The 18,329-nt window shown below is 47.3% G+C and overlaps 2 long non-coding RNA genes across 3 annotated transcripts in view; one reads left to right on the forward strand and one right to left on the reverse strand.

The window, feature by feature from the left end:
* LOC308185589 overlaps positions 1-18,329 on the reverse strand; it is a 656,808-nt gene that overhangs the window by 620,762 nt on the left and 17,717 nt on the right. The gene's annotated exons all lie outside the window — the stretch shown is intronic.
* Positions 1-18,329, forward strand: part of LOC308185590 — a 308,961-nt gene that overhangs the window by 193,401 nt on the left and 97,231 nt on the right. Inside the window, exon 2 of the long non-coding RNA XR_013943489.1 lies at positions 469-17,061. This is a non-coding gene — a long non-coding RNA (uncharacterized lncRNA). The remainder of the gene's footprint in view (positions 1-468; positions 17,062-18,329) is intronic.

Below are 18,329 nucleotides of genomic sequence, written 5' to 3' on the forward strand. Positions count from 1 at the left end.
CCAGAGAGTGCACTGGCACCACTGGGGATGCACTGCAGTGAGTCCAGAGAGTGCACTGGCACCACTGGGGATGCAGTGCAGTGAGTCCAGAGAGTGCACTGGCACCACTGGGGATGCAGTGCAGTGAGTCCAGAGAGTGCACTGGCACCACTGGGGATGGTTTTCAAGCCAACTGCATTAACCGCTCATGCTTCTTTCTTATGAGACGTTAGTAAACCAATTACATAGCCTTGTCAAGACTAAATCACAGGTAAAAATCCTGTACATCTCATGTGGCCAACCACTCCCAACTAGGATTCCAAGAACCAGGAGGTTCGGTGAAAATAGGGCTAGTGCTATTAGAGGGGTGATTATTAGGGTAAGCCCTAAGCTGTCTTTAATGGAGAAGTATGGGTGGAATGGGATTTTGTCGCAGTCTGATACGATTCCTAGTGGGTTATTTGAGCCTGATTCGTGTAGGAAGGTTAGGTGGACTAGGGTGATTCCTGCAATTAGGAAGGGCAGTAGGAAGTGGATGGCGAAGAATCGGGTTAAGGTTGGATTGTCTACTGAGAATCCTCCTCAGGCTCATTCTACTAGAGTTTGCCCAATGTACGGGATGGCTGAGAATAGGTTGGTGATTACGGTGGCCCCTCAGAATGACATTTGTCCTCATGGGAGGACATACCCTACGAAGGCAGTTGCTATTAGGGTGAGTAGGAGGATTACTCCTGTGTTTCAGGTTTCTTTGTATAGGTAGGAGCCGTAGTAGAGGCCTCGTCCGATGTGTAAGTAGATGCAGATAAAGAAGAGCGAAGCACCGTTGGCGTGGAGGTTGCGGATGAGCCATCCGTACTGGACGTCTCGGCATGTGTGAGCTACTGAGGAGAAGGCGAGTGAAGTGTCTGCGGTGTAGTGTATGGCTAGTAGCAGGCCTGTTAGGATTTGTGTGGCTAAGCAGATGGCTAGAAGGGAGCCGAAGTTTCATCAGGCAGAGATGTTGGAGGGGGCGGGTAGGTCGATTAGGGAGTTGTTGATTATTTTTAGTAGGGGATGGGATTTGCGGATGTTAGGGGCCATTAGTGAGTCTGTGTGTTATTAGGATTATTACCAGGATGGAGAGGGCGAAGGATCCTAGGTAGGCCTTAATTAGCCCTGTGTGTATTGAGGTTGCGGCTTTGCTTGCGGCTACTTGTAGTTCAGCAAGGCCCTCTGGCCCTATTTTTTTGAGTCAGGAGAGGTCGATCAAGTGTAGGGCAATGTTTTGTCCCTTTTCTAGTAGGTTTTTGGAGAAGAATCGGTGTACTAGGGGGTTGAAGTACCCTAATGCAGAGGAGAAGTTTATGAGGGGGTTTGGTTTGGGGTGAGTGAGGGTGTGTGTTATGTTCGATAGTTCTAGGCCTAGGATGATTCCTAGGATTGTTATGAGGATGGCAGCGGTTTTGGTGATAAGGGGTATGGTTATTGGGGGGGTTTTGGTTGGTGTGATGAAAGAGGTAATGATTATTCCTGCTGTAATGCTGCCTAGGGCGAGTCGGGTTAGGGGGGGCGGTGATTAGTGGGTTGTTTTCGTTTATTGATACTATTGGGGGGATTCGGGTTTGTCCAGCTTGGACTAGGATGGTTATGCGGATGCTGTAGGTTGCGGTGAATGCTGTGGCTATAAGGGTTAGGAGTAGGGCTCAAGTATTTAGGTATGATGTGTTTAAGCTTTCGATGATGAGGTCTTTTGAGTAGAATCCGGCTAGGAATGGGGTTCCTATCAGCGCCAGGTTTCCGATGGTTAGGCAGGAAGTAGTGACTGGGAGTATTTTCTGTAGGCCTCCTATCTTTCGGATATCTTGTTCTCCGTTTAGGTTGTGGATGATAGACCCTGAGCATAGGAATAGTATGGCTTTAAAGAAGGCATGGGTTGAGATGTGTAGGAAGGCTAGTTGTGGGAGGTTTAGTCCGATAGTGACTATTATTAGTCCTAGTTGGCTGGATGTTGAGAAAGCAATGATTTTTTTGATGTCATTTTGGGTTAGGGCGCATGTGGCAGCGAATAGGGTTGATAGAGCACCTAGGCATAGGCAGGCGGTTAGGGCTGTGTGGTTGGTGGCTAGCAGGGGGTGCATGCGGATGAGCAGGAAGATTCCGGCTACTACTATGGTACTGGAGTGCAGTAGGGCTGATACTGGGGTGGGGCCTTCTATTGCTGCGGGCAGTCATGGGTGGAGTCCAAATTGGGCGGATTTTCCTGCGGCTGCGAGGATTAATCCTATGAGGGGGAGGATTGGGGTTTGGTGGGGGTGTACGGCTTGTTGGATCTCTCAGGTGTTGAATGTTGAAGCTAGTCATGCTATGCTCAGGATCAGTCCGATGTCTCCGATTCGGTTGTAGATTACGGCTTGTAGGGCGGCGGTGTTGGCATCTGCTCGGCCTTGTCATCAGCCGATGAGAAGGAAGGACATGATTCCCACTCCTTCCCAGCCTACGAATAGGAGGAATATGTTGTTTGCGGTTGTTAGGAGGAGTATGGCGACTAGGAATGTCAGTAGGTAGGTGAAAAATTTTGTTACGTATGGCTCTGAGGCCATGTATCATATGGCGAATTGTAGGATTGATCATGTTACAAATAGGGCGATTGGAAGAAATGTTATTGAGTATTGGTCTATTTTTAGGCTCAGGGGGATTTTAAAGTTTATAATGAATTTTCACTCCCAGTGGCAGGTGACAGATTCTACTCCCGAGTAGATGAATGCGGTTGTAGGGGCTAGGCTAATTAGGAATGCGGTTTTAACAGCGCGGGTGGTGGCTTGTGGGGTGTTTTTAAAGTTTTTAAATAGAAATGGCAGGATGATTGGGGTTAGGAGGATTGTCAGCGTGAGTAGTGTGAGGGAGTTGATTAGTAGTGTGGGGTTCACTACTTTTACTTGGATTTGCACCAAGATGGGTGGTTCCTAAGACCAGTGGATTGCTGTTATCCTTTAAAAGTAAGGGGGCTGAGGTTTTAGGCTCAGATGTAAGAGTTAGCAGCTCTTGTTGGTTAAACCCTCCCCTCGGCAGGTAAGAAGGTTTGAACTTCTATTCTTAGAATCACAGTCTAATGTTTGGTTTAAACTATACTTGCATGAGGGGATTCCGGAGATCAGTTCGGGTTTGAGGATTAGGAGGAATATTGGGATAATGTGGAGTGTTATGAGCAGGTGTTCTCGCGTGGTTGAGTTTTGCATAGATGTGATGTGGGAGGGGATTGAGCCTCGTTGGGTCATTAGTAGTATGAATAAGGTGTAGGAGGCGGTTAGTAGGGTTGCGATTCCTGTTAGGATGATCGTGAAGGCAGATCAGTTGAATAAGGTGATTATAATGGTTAGCTCTGCTATGAGGTTTGTTGTTGGGGGTAAGGCTATGTTTGTTAGATTGGCCAGCAATCATCAGGTAGCTATGAGTGGTAGGAGAGGTTGTAGGCCTCGTGTGAGTAGTAGAATTCGGCTGTGCGTACGTTCATAGTTTGTGTTGGCTAGGCAGAATAGTATGGAGGAAGTTAGTCCATGGGAAATTATTAGGATCATTGCCCCTGAGAATGATCAGTGGGTTTGGATTATTCCTGCGGCGATAACTAGGCCTATGTGGCTAACGGATGAATAAGCGATTAGTGATTTTAGGTCTGTCTGTCGTAGGCAGATTGAGCTAGTCATTAGGGCGCCTCATAGGGCCAGGGTTAGGAAGGGGTAGTGCAGGAGGTTGGACAGTGGGCCCATAAATAGAGTGACTCGTATAATTCCATATCCTCCTAGCTTTAGTAGTAGGGCGGCGAGGAGTATTGAGCCTGCGATGGGTGCTTCTACGTGTGCTTTTGGCAGTCAGAAGTGTAGGCCGTATAGTGGGGCTTTTACTATGAATGCTACGAGCAGTGCTAGACCTGATAGTATTCCTGTCCATGAGGTGGATAGGGTTGGGTGGGTTAGTTGTAGGGTTGGCAGGTGCAGGGTGCCAATTTTCACGTATAGGTGTATGATTGTGATTAGCAGGGGTAGAGAGCTTACTGGCGTGTAGAATAGCAGGTAGATGCCAGCGCTTAGGCGTTCTGGTTGGTTCCCCCATCGGGTGATTAAGATTAGGGTGGGAATGAGGGTTGCTTCAAATGAGATGTAAAATAGTGCTAGTTCTGTGGTGGAAAAGGCTAGTAGGATGAATGGCTGGACTGCGACTAAGGTTGAGATAAAGATTCGTTTGCGTTGTAGGGGTTCTTGTTGCAGGTGGTTTTGGCTTGCTATGATTATGAGTGGGAGTAGTCAGCAGGATAGTACTAGGAGGGGGGATGAGATTTGGTCAATTCCTGTTCAGTTGGATAAAAATTTGTAGGGGTAGTAGGTTGGGATTAATCACTGTAGGCTTAGGGCAGCGATTAGGAGGCTGTATAAGGTGGTGTTAGTCCATAGAAATTTTGGTGGAGACAGCAGGGCTGTTGGAAGAAGTATGATTGTGGGTAGGATGATTTTTAGCATTGCAGGAGGTTTAGGTTGTGTAGATGGTCGGAGCCATGTGTGCGGGTGGAGGCTACTAGGATGGCCAGGCCTGTGCCCGCCTCACACGCTGAGAAGGTTAGCATGAGAATTGGTACCATGGTGAATGAGGAGACTTGGTTTTCGATGGATCATATTGATAGGCCTACGAATATCGATAATATTATGCTTTCAAGGCATAGTAGGGCGGATACTAGGTGGGTTCGGTGGAAGGCTAGTCCTAGTCCGCTGAAAATGAAGGCTGAGTAGAAGCTTAAATGTAGGGGCGACATAAGAAAGTTACAGGGTTGGCTGTAATCTGCTGGGTCGAAACCAGCTATCTTTTTGGTTAGACTAACTTTCTGTTATTCTGCTCATTCTAGGCCCCCTTGAATTCACTCGTAGGCCAGTCCGAGTGTTAGGAGAAGGAGGATCACTACAGTTCAGGTGAGGGTCATTAGGGGGGATTGGAGTTGGACGGCTCATGGCAGGGGGAGTAGGAGGGCGATTTCTAGGTCGAATAGGACGAACAGGATGGCTACTGAGGAAGAATCGGACTGAGAATGGTAATCGAGCAGATCCAAGTGGGTCGAATCCACATTCGTACGGTGAGAGTTTCTCTGAGTCGGGGTTTATTTGGGCGAGTCAGAAGTTTAATGCGGTTAGGGCGGCGCTTAGGATTGATGATAGGGCGAATATGAACATGAGTGCGTTCATTGCTCTCCTCTGGGTTTATACCAGATTCCAGAGATTGGAAGTCAATTGTAATTAATATACTAGAAGAGCAAGATCCTCATCAGTAGATGGTTATGTAGAGGAATAGTCAGATGACGTCTACGAAGTGTCAGTATCAGGCTGCTGCCTCGAATCCGAAGTGGTGGTCTGATGTAAAGTGGAACTTGATCAGTCGGAAGAGGCAGACGGTCAGGAAGGAGGATCCGATGATTACGTGGAGTCCGTGGAATCCAGTGGCAACGAAGAAGGTAGATCCGTAGACGCTATCGGCGATTGAGAATGGGGCTTCGTGGTATTCTATTGCTTGTAGGGCTGTGAAGTAGAATCCCAGGAGGATCGTTAGGGTTAGGGCGTGGATGGCGTGTTTTCGGTTTCCTTCTGTGATGCTGTGATGGGCTCACGTTACGGTAACGCCTGAGGCTAGTAGGATGGCTGTGTTTAGTAGGGGGACTTCTATCGGGTTGAGTGGTTTAATTCCTGTTGGGGGTCATTGGCCTCCTAGTTCTGGGGTTGGGGCCAGGCTCGAGTGGAAGAACGCTCAGAAGAACCCTAAGAAGAAGAATGCTTCGGATGTGATGAAAAGGATTATGCCGTATCGTAGGCCTTTTTGGACTGTGGGAGTGTGATGGCCTTGGAAGGTGCTTTCTCGTACAATGTCTCGTCATCATTGGAGTATTACTAGGAGTATTGAGATGAGGCCTAGGGTTAGTAGTATGGATGAGTTGTAGTGGAATCACATGATTAATCCTGAGGTTGTGAGTAGGGCGGCGGCTGCCCCGAAGATTGGTCAAGGGCTTGGGTCAACTATGTGGTATGAGTGTGCTTGGTGTGCCATTAGATGTTTTCTTGTAAGTATAGGCTTAGAAGGAGCACGAAGACGTAGGCCTGGATTATGGCTACTGCTACTTCTAGGATGGTTAGGAGTAGTAGGATGATTATTGTTAGGATGGATACTGCGGGAAGGGTGGGTATTAATGCAATGGAGGCTGTAGAGATGAGTTGGATGAGTAAGTGTCCTGCTGTAAGGTTGGCTGTAAGGCGGACTCCGAGGGCTAGGGGGCGGATTAGTAGGCTGGTTGTTTCGATCAGGATTAGTGCGGGGATTAGGGGTGTAGGGGTACCTTTGGGTAATAGGTGGGCTAAAGAGGCTGATGGTTGGTTTCGTAGGCCTGTTAGTAGTGTGGCGAGCCATAGTGGGAAGGCTAGGGCTATGTTCATAGATAGTTGGGTGGTTGGGGTGAATGTATATGGAAGGAGGCCTAGAAGGTTGATTGTAAGAAGTATGATTATTAGGGATGTAAATATTATGGCTCATTTGTGGCCATTTTTGTTGAGTGGGACTATTAGTTGTTTTGTGATTAGGTGAAGGAGTCATGTTTGGATAGTAGAAAGGCGGTTGTTGATTCATCGGTTGTTTGGGGACGGGAATAGTAGGGCTGGGAAGAGTAGGGATAGTAGGATTAAGGGGATGCCGAATAGATTGGGGCTGGAAAATTGGTCAAAGAAGCTTAGGTTCATGGTCAGGATCATGGTGTGGGTTTGGTAGTGAGGGAGGTCTTATTTGATGGGGGGTTGGTTGTGGTGAAGGCTAGTAGTTTTGGTTGGATGAGGAGTGCTAGGGTTAATCAGGTTATAATTATGATTGAAAATCATGGTGCGGGGTTAAGCTGTGGCATATCATTAAGGAGGGGGAAGTCCCTCTTTGGCTAGCTTAAAAGGCTAGTGCTGTTGCATAGCTTCTTAATGATTAGGATGATGATAGAAGGGACGATCAGGCCTCGAAATGTGGGAGTGGGGTTGATTCTACTACAATGGGTATGTAGCTGTGATTAGCCCCGCAAATTTCTGAGCATTGTCCGTAAAAAATCCCAGGCCGGGTGGTAATGAATGAAGTTTGGTTTAGTCGGCCTGGGATTGCGTCTGTTTTAACTCCGAGCGTTGGGACTGCTCAGGAGTGGAGTACGTCTCCTGCAGTAATGATTACGCGGATGGGGGATTCTATTGGGATAACTACGCGGTGGTCAACTTCTAGCAGTCGGAAGTGGCCGTTGGGTAAGTCTGGGGTGGGCACTATGTAGGAGTCGAATGATAGGTCTTTGAAGTCTGTGTATTCGTAGCTTCAGTATCATTGGTGGCCGATGGCTTTTAGGGTGAGGTCTGGTTCATCGATTTCGTCCATTATGTAGAGGATTTGTAGGGATGGGAGGGCGAGGAGTACCAGGACGATAGCAGGTAGGATTGTCCAGATCAGCTCTACTTCTTGGGCGTCTACAGCATTGGACGAGAGTTTTTCTGTTAGTATGTGGGCTAAAAGGTAGAGAACTAGGCTGCAGATAGCTAGGGCAACGATTAGGGCGTGGTCGTGGAATTCAACGAGTTCTTCTATGATGGGTGATGAGGCGTCTTGGAATCCTAGTTGGGAGTGGTTGGCCACATGAGATGTACAGGATTTTTACCTGTGATTTAGTCTTGACAAGGCTATGTAATTGGTTTACTAACGTCTCATAAGAAAGAAGCATGAGCGGTGAATGCAGTTGGCTTGAAACCAGCATGTGAGGGTTCGATTCCTTCCTTTCTTGTACTTGGACGAAGGCCGGTTCCTCGAAAGTATGGTATGGGGGAGGGCAGCCGTGGATTCATTCAACGTTTGTGGTAGTTAGTTCTGGTTGTAGGACTTTTCGTTTGGCCGAAAAGGCTTCTCAGATGATGAATATTAGTATGATTACGGCTACTATTGAGATTAGGGAGCCGATGGAGGAAATGGTGTTTCATAGTGTGTAGGCGTCGGGATAGTCCGAGTATCGTCGGGGTATTCCTGCTAGGCCTAGGAAGTGCTGGGGGAAGAACGTTAGGTTTACTCCTGTAAATATTACCCCGAAGTGGGCTTTTGCTCATGTTTGGTGTAGGGTAAACCCAGTGAGTAGTGGGAATCAGTGAGTAAATCCTGCTAGAATGGCAAAGACGGCGCCTATGGATAGGACGTAGTGGAAGTGGGCAACTACGTAGTACGTGTCGTGCAGGGCGATGTCTAGGGAAGAGTTTGCAAGAACGATTCCTGTTAATCCTCCGATGGTAAATAGGAAGATAAATCCTAGAGCTCATAGTATTGGGGGGGTCTCATTTGATTGTTCCTCCGTGCAGGGTGGCTAGTCAGCTAAATACTTTGATTCCGGTAGGGATGGCAATGATTATAGTGGCTGATGTAAAGTAGGCTCGGGTATCAACGTCTATTCCTACTGTAAACATGTGGTGAGCTCAGACGATGAATCCTAGGAAGCCGATGGATAGTATGGCTCAGACTATTCCCATGTAGCCGAAGGGCTCCTTTTTGCCTGAGTAGTACGTGACTACGTGTGAGATGATTCCGAAGCCCGGTAGGATCAGAATATAGACTTCTGGGTGTCCGAAGAATCAGAATAGGTGTTGGTACAGGATTGGGTCTCCTCCTCCAGCGGGGTCGAAGAATGTGGTGTTTAGGTTTCGATCAGTTAGTAATATTGTAATACCGGCGGCGAGTACGGGGAGTGATAGAAGGAGTAGGATGGCGGTAATTAGTACGGATCAGACAAATAGTGGGGTTTGGTATTGTGAGAGTGCGGGGGGTTTTATGTTGATGGCTGTGGTGATAAAGTTGATGGCCCCAAGGATGGAGGAGATACCGGCTAAGTGGAGTGAGAAGATAGCCAGGTCTACTGAAGCTCCGGCGCGGGCAAGGTTACCTGCTAGGGGAGGGTAGACAGTTCAGCCTGTGCCGGCGCCAGCTTCTACAGTGGATGAGGCTAGTAGGAGGAGGAATGATGGGGGGAGGAGTCAAAAGCTTATGTTGTTTATTCGCGGGAATGCTATGTCGGGGGCACCGATTATGAGGGGGACTAATCAGTTGCCGAATCCTCCGATCATGATGGGTATGACTATAAAGAAGCTTATTACAAAGGCGTGAGCGGTAACGATTACATTGTAAATTTGGTCGTCGCCTAGGAGAGTTCCTGGTTGTCCTAGTTCTGCGCGGATTAATAGGCTGAGTGCGGTGCCGACTATTCCTGCTCATGCCCCGAAGATGAGGTACAGGGTGCCAATATCCTTATGGTTAGTGGAAAATAGTCATCGGTTGATGAAGGTGACGGGTAAGATGGCTGAGTGTTGAAGCGTTAGGCTGTAGTCCTTTTTACAGAGGTTTAATTCCTCTTCTTATCGGCTCTGTAGTGAAATTCATGTTGAGTTGCAAGCTCATCGATGCGCACTAGGGTGCGTCAGGGTCTTTGTAGGCAGAAGCCAATTGGTTTAGGCATTTAGCTGTTAACTAGAGTTTTGTGGGATCGAAGCCCATCTGTCTAGGGAGGCTTTAGCTTAATTAAAGCGTCTGACTTGCATTCAGAAGATACAGGTTAATATTCTGTAAGTCTTAATGTGCAGAAACTAAGAGGGTTTAACTCTTATTTAAGGCGTTGAAGGCCTTCGGTTTGGGGTGTTATCCTAAGTTTCTAGACAATGGCATGTATTATTGGGGACAGGGGAAGTAAGAGGATTGATAGTGAGGCAAGGACCGCAGTAGGTGTGCTTGGGGCTTTGCTAGTGTATCATTGTTTTATGTGGTTAGAGGAGTTGGGGGGAAGGGTAATTGTTGAGTGGTATGCGAGGCGTAGGTAGAAGAAGAGGCTGAGCAGTGATAGCATGGCAATTGCCATGGCTGCTGGTGTTATTTCCTGTTTAGTTAGTTCTTGGATGATAAGTCACTTTGGTATAAAGCCTGTTAATGGGGGGAGGCCTGCTAGGGATAAAAGTACTAGTATTAGGGTGGCGTTTAGCACTGGGGTTTTTGTTCATGAGGTTGTGATCATGGATAGGTTAAGGGCTTTGATTTTGTTAAGGGCTAGGAATACGGCTGATGTTATGATTGTGTATAGGTAGAAGGTAAGTAAGGCCAATTTGGGGCTGTAAACTAGGATGATGGCGATTCAGCCTAAGTGGGAGATGGACGAGAAGGCTAGGATTTTGCGTGTTTGTGTTTGGTTCAGTCCTATTCAGCCTCCTAGTGCTGTTGAGGCTAGGGCCATGGCGGTGAGTAGAGCTGGGTCGAGGGATTTGGATGTTAGTAGGAGCAGGGTTAGTGGGGGGAATTTTATGAGGGTCGAGAGTAGCAGGGCTGTTATTAGTGGCGATCCTTGTAGTACTTCTGGGAATCAGAAGTGAAATGGCACTAGGCCCAGTTTAATAGCGATTGCTGCTGTCAGTAGTAGACAGGAGGTTGGGTGGTTTATTTGTGTGATGTCTCATTGGCCGGTGACTCAGGCATTGGTTATGCTAGAGAATAGGACCAGGGCGGAAGCAGCTGCTTGGGTTAGGAAGTATTTCGTTGCGGCTTCTACTGCTCGTGGGTGGTGGGATTTGGCAATTAGGGGAATGATGGCTAGTGCGTTGATCTCCAGTCCTGTCCAGGCCAGAACTCAGTGGTTGCTGGAAATTGTGATTGTGGTGCCCAAGATGAGGCTGAAGGTTATGATTGGGGTCGCGTAAGGGTTCATTAGTAGAGGAGGGGGTTAAACCATCATTTTCGGGGTATGGGCCCGATAGCTTGATTAGCTGACTCTACTAGAAAATAATATAAGGGAAGTATGGAGAATTTTGATTTCTCTTGTGTGGGTTCAATTCCTACTTTTCTAAGGTCAACAGGAAATGAGAGGGCTGTTATACCTCTATGTTCACTTTATCATAGTGACCCTTTGTAGTTCAGGCACATTTCCTTATGTAAGGAGGTAGGCCTGCATAGCAGATAGGTATGCTGATGTGTCAGAGGCACAGAGCTAGTGTGAGGGGTAGGAAGTTTTTTCATAGTAGGTGCATTAGTTGGTCATATCGGAATCGTGGGTATGAAGCTCGGACCCATAAGAAACCAGAAGATAGTAGGAGGACTTTTGTGGCTAGGATGACGGGGAATAGTTCTGTGGGTGGCCCTAGGGCGCTTGGGTTTAGGAATATGATGGCTGTAAGTGTATTTATTAGCATAATGTTCGCATATTCAGCTAGGAAGAATAAGGCGAAGGGTCCTGCGGCGTATTCAACGTTAAACCCTGAGACTAGCTCAGATTCACCCTCTGTGAGGTCAAAAGGAGCTCGGTTTGTCTCTGCTAGGGTGGATACGTATCATATTATTGCTAGGGGTCATGAGGAGAAAATGAAGTATAGAGGCTCCTGTGCGACGGCAAAGGAGCTGAGTGTGTAGCTTCCGCTTAGTATGATTATTGATAGCAGGATTATGGCCAGTGTCACTTCGTATGAAATGGTCTGTGCTACTGCCCGTAGGGCTCCGATTAGTGCGTATTTTGAGTTCGAGGCTCAGCCTGATCATAGGACTGAGTAGACGGCTAGGCTTGACATGGCTATTAGGAAGAGAACTCCGAGGTTTAGATCTGCTAGGGGAAATGGGAGTGGTAGTGGTGCTCAAGTGGTGAGGGCTAGGACAAGGGCTAGTATTGGTATCAGAATGAATAGAAGTGGGGAAGAGGTAGAGGGTCGGATGGGCTCTTTGGTAAATAGTTTCAGTCCGTCCGCAAATGGTTGAAGTAGGCCAAAAGGCCCTACAACGTTAGGGCCTTTGCGGGATTGTATGTAGCTTAGGATTTTCCGTTCTACTAGGGTTAGGAAGGCTACGGCAATCAGGATTGGGATGATGTATAGGAGGGATATAACGAGGCAGCTTAGTGTTGTTATTTGAATCATGGGTGAAGCTAGGGAGAGGATTTGAACCTCTGGGGAAAGGGCTTAAGCCTTCTGCACTTGCCGGGCTCTGCCACTCTAGCTGGTCCTTTTCTAGGATTGAAAGTGGTGGGGGAAGGCCCTCTTCACGGTTTAGTTGGTTTCACTGCTTAGAGGGGGGGGGGGGGGGCGTGCTTGTGGTATTGGCCCCACTTTCCCGGTCCTTTCGTACTGGGGAGAGTGTGTCATAGATAGAAACCGACCTGGATTGCTCCGGTCTGAACTCAGATCACGTAGGACTGTTAATCGTTGAACAAACGAACCCTTAATAGCGGCTGCACCATTAGGATGTCCTGATCCAACATCGAGGTCGTAAACCCCCCTGTCGATATGGGCTCTTGAGGGGGATTGCGCTGTTATCCCTGGGGTAGCTTGGTCCATTAATCAATTATATTGGGTCTGGTCACTGTTAGCACTTTGAGGGGTAGCTCTAGGTAAAGAGGTATGGTCTTGTTTTTGGAGGATTTGTTCTCCTCCAAGGTCGCCCCAACCGAAAAATATCGACCAGGCTCTGCGATGGTAGTGGCCCCAGTGGGGTTGATTGAGGATTCGCGGTGGTCGTTGATTTTTAAGTTCCACAGGGTCTTCTCGTCTTATGTTCACATCCCCGCTTTTGCACGGGGAGATCAATTTCACTGATTATCTGTGAGAGACAGTTGAGACCTCGTTTAGCCATTCATACAAGTCTCGATTTATGGGACAATTGATTGCGCTACCTTTGCACGGTTAGGATACCGCGGCCGTTAAACCTAAGTCACCGGGCAGGCATCACCTTCAATACTTGTTTAATTTGCTGAAGGCTATGTTTTTGGCAAACAGTCGGGCCTTATTAATTTGCCGAGTTCCTTTCACAGATTTTAATCGCTCTTATAGGCGCTCCTGAGTCGGGTTAACAGGGTTAGTTAATACGTGGTCTTGTAGGGGTTTTTGTATCTGTCTAGGTCTGTTAATAATGTTTCTATGTAAGCTTGCGCCGTTAGAGGGGTGTGGCCCTGAGTTACTTATTTTAGCATTAATTCTCCTATATTCATAGGTTGACCTGTTTGTGATAAGGGAATCATCTTATTTTGGTATTTTTAGGTGGTGGAGCTTTGACGCACTCTTTTTTGATGGCTGCTTTAGGGCCCACGGTAGGATCAGTAGTAAGAATTATCCGCTAGTCGAGGTTGTGTCCTTTTTTAATGGAGCTGTCCCTCCATTAAATAGCTCTTAATCGTCTCATTAGGGTTCAGGATGTCCGGTAGGGAGGATTAAGGGGGAACTTAGATTCGTTTCACAGGTAACCAGCTATCACCCAGCTCGGTTGGCTTTTCACCTCTACTGACAAGTCATCCCACTCTTTTGCAACAGAGACGGGTTCGCTCTCTTTAACTGCTTGAAAGTAGCTCGCTTGGGTTTCGGGGGGGCAAACTTTAGTTCACTTTGCTTGGTTGTTCTCGCTAAACCATGATGCAAAAGGTACAAGGGTTGATCTTTGCTGTCTGTCGCTTTGATTGTTTCACTGCTATTTCATCTTTCCCTTACGGTACTGGGGTCTCTATCGCGTCTAAGTGTCTTTTCTATCGCCTATACTAAGACTGTAAAATGCTTTAGTTTAATTAGTTTAGTAAATTCTTTAGTTTTGGTGTACTATTTGTGTGGTTGAGCTAGAGGGGGGGCTTCAAGACGATCCGGTCTAGTAGATATCTTTCAGGTGTAAGCTGAGTGCTTTGGTGTTATAGCTACGTCTTGATATTCTAAGTACACCTTCCGGTACACTTACCTTGTTACGACTTACCTCATCTTCAGCGTATTTATGGTATTAGTTATGTGGGATGTGGCTTTTGAGGAGGGTGACGGGCGGTATGTACGTGCCCCAGGGCCGGCTTAAAGTAGGCTCTATTGTCCCACTTTACTGCTAAATCCGCCTTCCAGAAGTGGTTTCACGCTTCTTTCCGTGTGCCCTATGAATAGGGAATGTAGCCCATTTCTTCCACTCCATAGGCTATACCTTGACCTGTCTTATTAGCGGGGTGCTATTGTGTCCACTGTTGTGCTCTCATTCGAGGTGGGCTGGCGACGGCGGTATGTAGGCTGTGTTGGCAAGGGGTGGTTGGGTTAATCGGGGATTATCGATTGTAGAACAGGCTCCTCTAGGTGGGTTTGGGGCACCGCCAAGTCCTTAGAGTTTTAAGCGTTTGTGCTCGTAGTTCTCTGGCGGATACTTCGGTAAAGTAAGTATCAAGATTTAGGGCCAGGCATAGTGGGGTATCTAATCCCAGTTTGGGCCCTGGCTTTCGTGGGTTTAAATCAGTCGTTAGTTCCTAAGATCATCTTAATGGTGTGTTTAGGTGCATCTTGGGCTTATGACAGCTTAGTTGCATTTTGATCTTAGTTAGCTAGGATAGGCATTTTGCCACTCTTTACGCCGTGTCAATAGGACGGTTGATTTGGGTTTCTTGTATGACCGCGGTGGCTGGCACAAGATTTACCAACCCTTGAAGTTAGGCTGTTGCTATAACTAAGTCAAGTTTGCACTCATTGCTTAATGTTAATTACTGCTGAATACCCGTGGGGGCGTGGCTTAGCGAGGCGTCTTGGGCTACTACTTGGGTGTGCCTGATACCCGCTCCTCAAGGCCTGTATGGGGGTAGGTGGTCGAGGGCGTTTACACTGGGGCGCGGATACTTGCATGTATATATTTAGCAAAAACCAACCGTAAGGTTAGGACTAAGTCTTTTGTCCGCAGGCATGTTTTATGCCATCTTGGCAACTTCAGTGCCATGCTTTGTGTTAAGCTATGTGGACGGGGGTGTGGTTAGCTGATAGTTGAGTGGTGAGTGAGAGTGAAGTATATGAAATTATTGCTTGTGTTTACTATTTTTAGTACTGGAGTTTCTCTAATAAGTTTAAGTTATTTTGTATGTGTTTGTGTGTATATATACATCGTTCCGATGATGTCATGGAAGGGATGATTAATGGAGTTTTAGAGGTAGTTTGCTGGGATTGGGCGATGAAGGTTTATGCTACATGGTGGTTAGCGAAAGTTTACTGGTTTAGTTTGTGAAGCGCAGGGGTTGCGCTTAATGATTTGTTGTTTTGTGCTATGTCCAACGAGCATTCATCCAATAGCCCCATTTAACCCGGAGGGTGGAGGTAACATTAACTGAATGTGGTCAAAGTGCATCAGTGTCAGGATGATTCCCCATATACGCCAACCGTCTCATCGAGGGACCCTTGAAATATAGGATAGGCCGTGAGGCAGGTGTGTCCAGGCTTAGATTGTGGGACCCCCGAGATCACTGGGAATAGCCACCTGTGAGGTAACCCCGGAAAAAATAAGAGGAACCAGAGGCGCCAAAAAGCTGGAACATGCCGCGATTACGCATTGAGAAGGTGAAAGTACTCACAGATGCCACTTTGAAGGGCAAGGAGGGGTGAGTGAACCCAATGGATGGCCCTGACCGAGGAACCAGAGGCGCAAAAATGTGAGGAGGGCGAGGGGTTTAGGGGGAACGTATGGGCCTGAAGCTAGTCATACCGGACATTATGTGCAACGGGTTGCTGATTTCACGTGAGGAGTACGATTAATAAATCCATCTGATACGAACTGCATGAGATATGTGGTGGAGAGTTGTTGTTGGAGCATGTCCTGTGAGCATTCATTAAAATGGGGTCTTGTTATGCGCTTGAGTGGAGTTGTATTGGGTGTTGTGGGGTATGGTCCTAGAACATTCATGCCGGGTGGTTTGGTAGGAGTGTGTTTAAGGGTTTAATGGCCGTGTACATGTATGGGTTTAGCACCTGCTTATAAGATAGTCCGTATATAATGTATATTACTGGTACTATAGTATGTATGTATATGGGGTATATAAATTTATGCACGAATATGCATAACCAAATACCCCCGCCTCGGGGGGGGAGGGGGGGGGGGGTTTAAGCATAATGGCATAGATGGGGTAGAATTATTGGGGGCTTGCGGTTAGTTCCTGTAGTTGAGAACAATGGCGGCTTTTCGAGCCGCAGGCCTCGGGTAGTGTCCGGGCAGGAATAATGACTTATTTTATGTTTTTTTTAGGGATTTGCTTTGCGGTGGGTGTTTTGGGTGTGGCGTCGAATCCTTCGCCGTATTATGGGGTTGTTGGTTTGGTGTTAGCGTCTGTGGCGGGGTGCGGGTGGTTGCTGGGCCTTGGGGTTTCGTTCGTGGCTTTAGTGCTGTTTATGGTGTATTTGGGGGGTATGCTGGTGGTGTTTGTTTATTCAGTAGCTTTAGCAGCGGAGCCTTTCCCTGGGGCTTGGGGGGATTGACGAGTGATTGGATGTGCAGTAGCGTTTGTGGCAATTGTTTTTGGGGGGTTGGTGTTTGGGGGGTTTATGGGGGCTTGGAAGTTCGGGGTTTCTACTGTGAATAATGTTGGGGTGTTTGTTGTTCGGTCGGATTTTAGTGGAGTTTCCATGTTTTATTCACATGGGGCAGGGATGTTTTTAGTGGCGGGTTGGGGGCTGTTGTTGACTTTGTTTGTTGTATTGGAGCTTGTGCGGGGGTTGTCGCGGGGTGCTATTCGGGCGGTTTAGGGGTTAGGGTCAGAGAATAGTTTATTGAAAATGCCAGCTTTGGGAGCTGGAGATAAAGGTTTGAGTCCTTTTTTTCTGAGTTTGGGGTACTCTAAGAAGTGGTAAGTCTTCAATCTTTGGTTTATAAGACCAATGTTTTTATAAACTATTAGAGTATTTAGCAGTTGAGTATTTTGTTTTCTAGGGCGCTTGCGGCGGGGAGGAGAAATAGGAGGATAGTGAAGTAGGCGATTGAAGCGAGTTGGCCGATGATGATGAATGGGTGTTCGACGGGTTGGCTTCCTACTCATGTTAGGACGAGGAGGTCGGCGACTAGTACTCAGAATAGGAGCTGGGAGAGTGGTCGGAATGTTATTGCTCGTTGTTTTGATTTGTGCAGGAATGGGATTAGGAATAGGATCAGTACGGAGGCGGCCAGTGCTAATACGCCTCCTAGTTTATTTGGGATTGAACGTAGGATGGCGTAGGCGAATAGGAAGTATCATTCTGGCTTGATGTGTGGTGGGGTTACTAGTGGGTTTGCTGGGGTGAAGTTTTCAGGGTCTCCCAGGAGGTTAACCGCTCATGCTTCTTTCTTATGAGACGTTAGTAAACCAATTACATAGCCTTGTCAAGACTAAATCACAGGTAAAAATCCTGTACATCTCATGTGGCCAACCACTCCCAACTAGGATTCCAAGACGCCTCATCACCCATCATAGAAGAACTCGTTGAATTCCACGACCACGCCCTAATCGTTGCCCTAGCTATCTGCAGCCTAGTTCTCTACCTTTTAGCCCACATACTAACAGAAAAACTCTCGTCCAATGCTGTAGACGCCCAAGAAGTAGAGCTGATCTGGACAATCCTACCTGCTATCGTCCTGGTACTCCTCGCCCTCCCATCCCTACAAATCCTCTACATAATGGACGAAATCGATGAACCAGACCTCACCCTAAAAGCCATCGGCCACCAATGATACTGAAGCTACGAATACACAGACTTCAAAGACCTATCATTCGACTCCTACATAGTGCCCACCCCAGACTTACCCAACGGCCACTTCCGACTGCTAGAAGTTGACCACCGCGTAGTTATCCCAATAGAATCCCCCATCCGCGTAATCATTACTGCAGGAGACGTACTCCACTCCTGAGCAGTCCCAACGCTCGGAGTTAAAACAGACGCAATCCCAGGCCGACTAAACCAAACTTCATTCATTACCACCCGGCCTGGGATTTTTTACGGACAATGCTCAGAAATTTGCGGGGCTAATCACAGCTACATACCCATTGTAGTAGAATCAACCCCACTCCCACATTTCGAGGCCTGATCGTCCCTTCTATCATCATCCTAATCATTAAGAAGCTATGCAACAGCACTAGCCTTTTAAGCTAGCCAAAGAGGGACTTCCCCCTCCTTAATGATATGCCACAGCTTAACCCCGCACCATGATTTTCAATCATAATTATAACCTGATTAACCCTAGCACTCCTCATCCAACCAAAACTACTAGCCTTCACCACAACCAACCCCCCATCAAATAAGACCTCCCTCACTACCAAACCCACACCATGATCCTGACCATGAACCTAAGCTTCTTTGACCAATTTTCCAGCCCCAGTCTATTCGGCATCCCCTTAATCCTACTATCCCTACTCTTCCCAGCCCTACTATTCCCGTCCCCAAACAACCGATGAATCAACAACCGCCTTTCTACTATCCAAACATGACTCCTTCACCTAATCACAAAACAACTAATAGTCCCACTCAACAAAAATGGCCACAAATGAGCCATAATATTTACATCCCTAATAATCATACTTCTTACAATCAACCTTC

Source organism: Anser brachyrhynchus, assembly GCF_964034855.1.
Source record: "Anser brachyrhynchus genome assembly, chromosome: Z".
NCBI lineage: Eukaryota > Metazoa > Chordata > Aves > Anseriformes > Anatidae > Anser > Anser brachyrhynchus.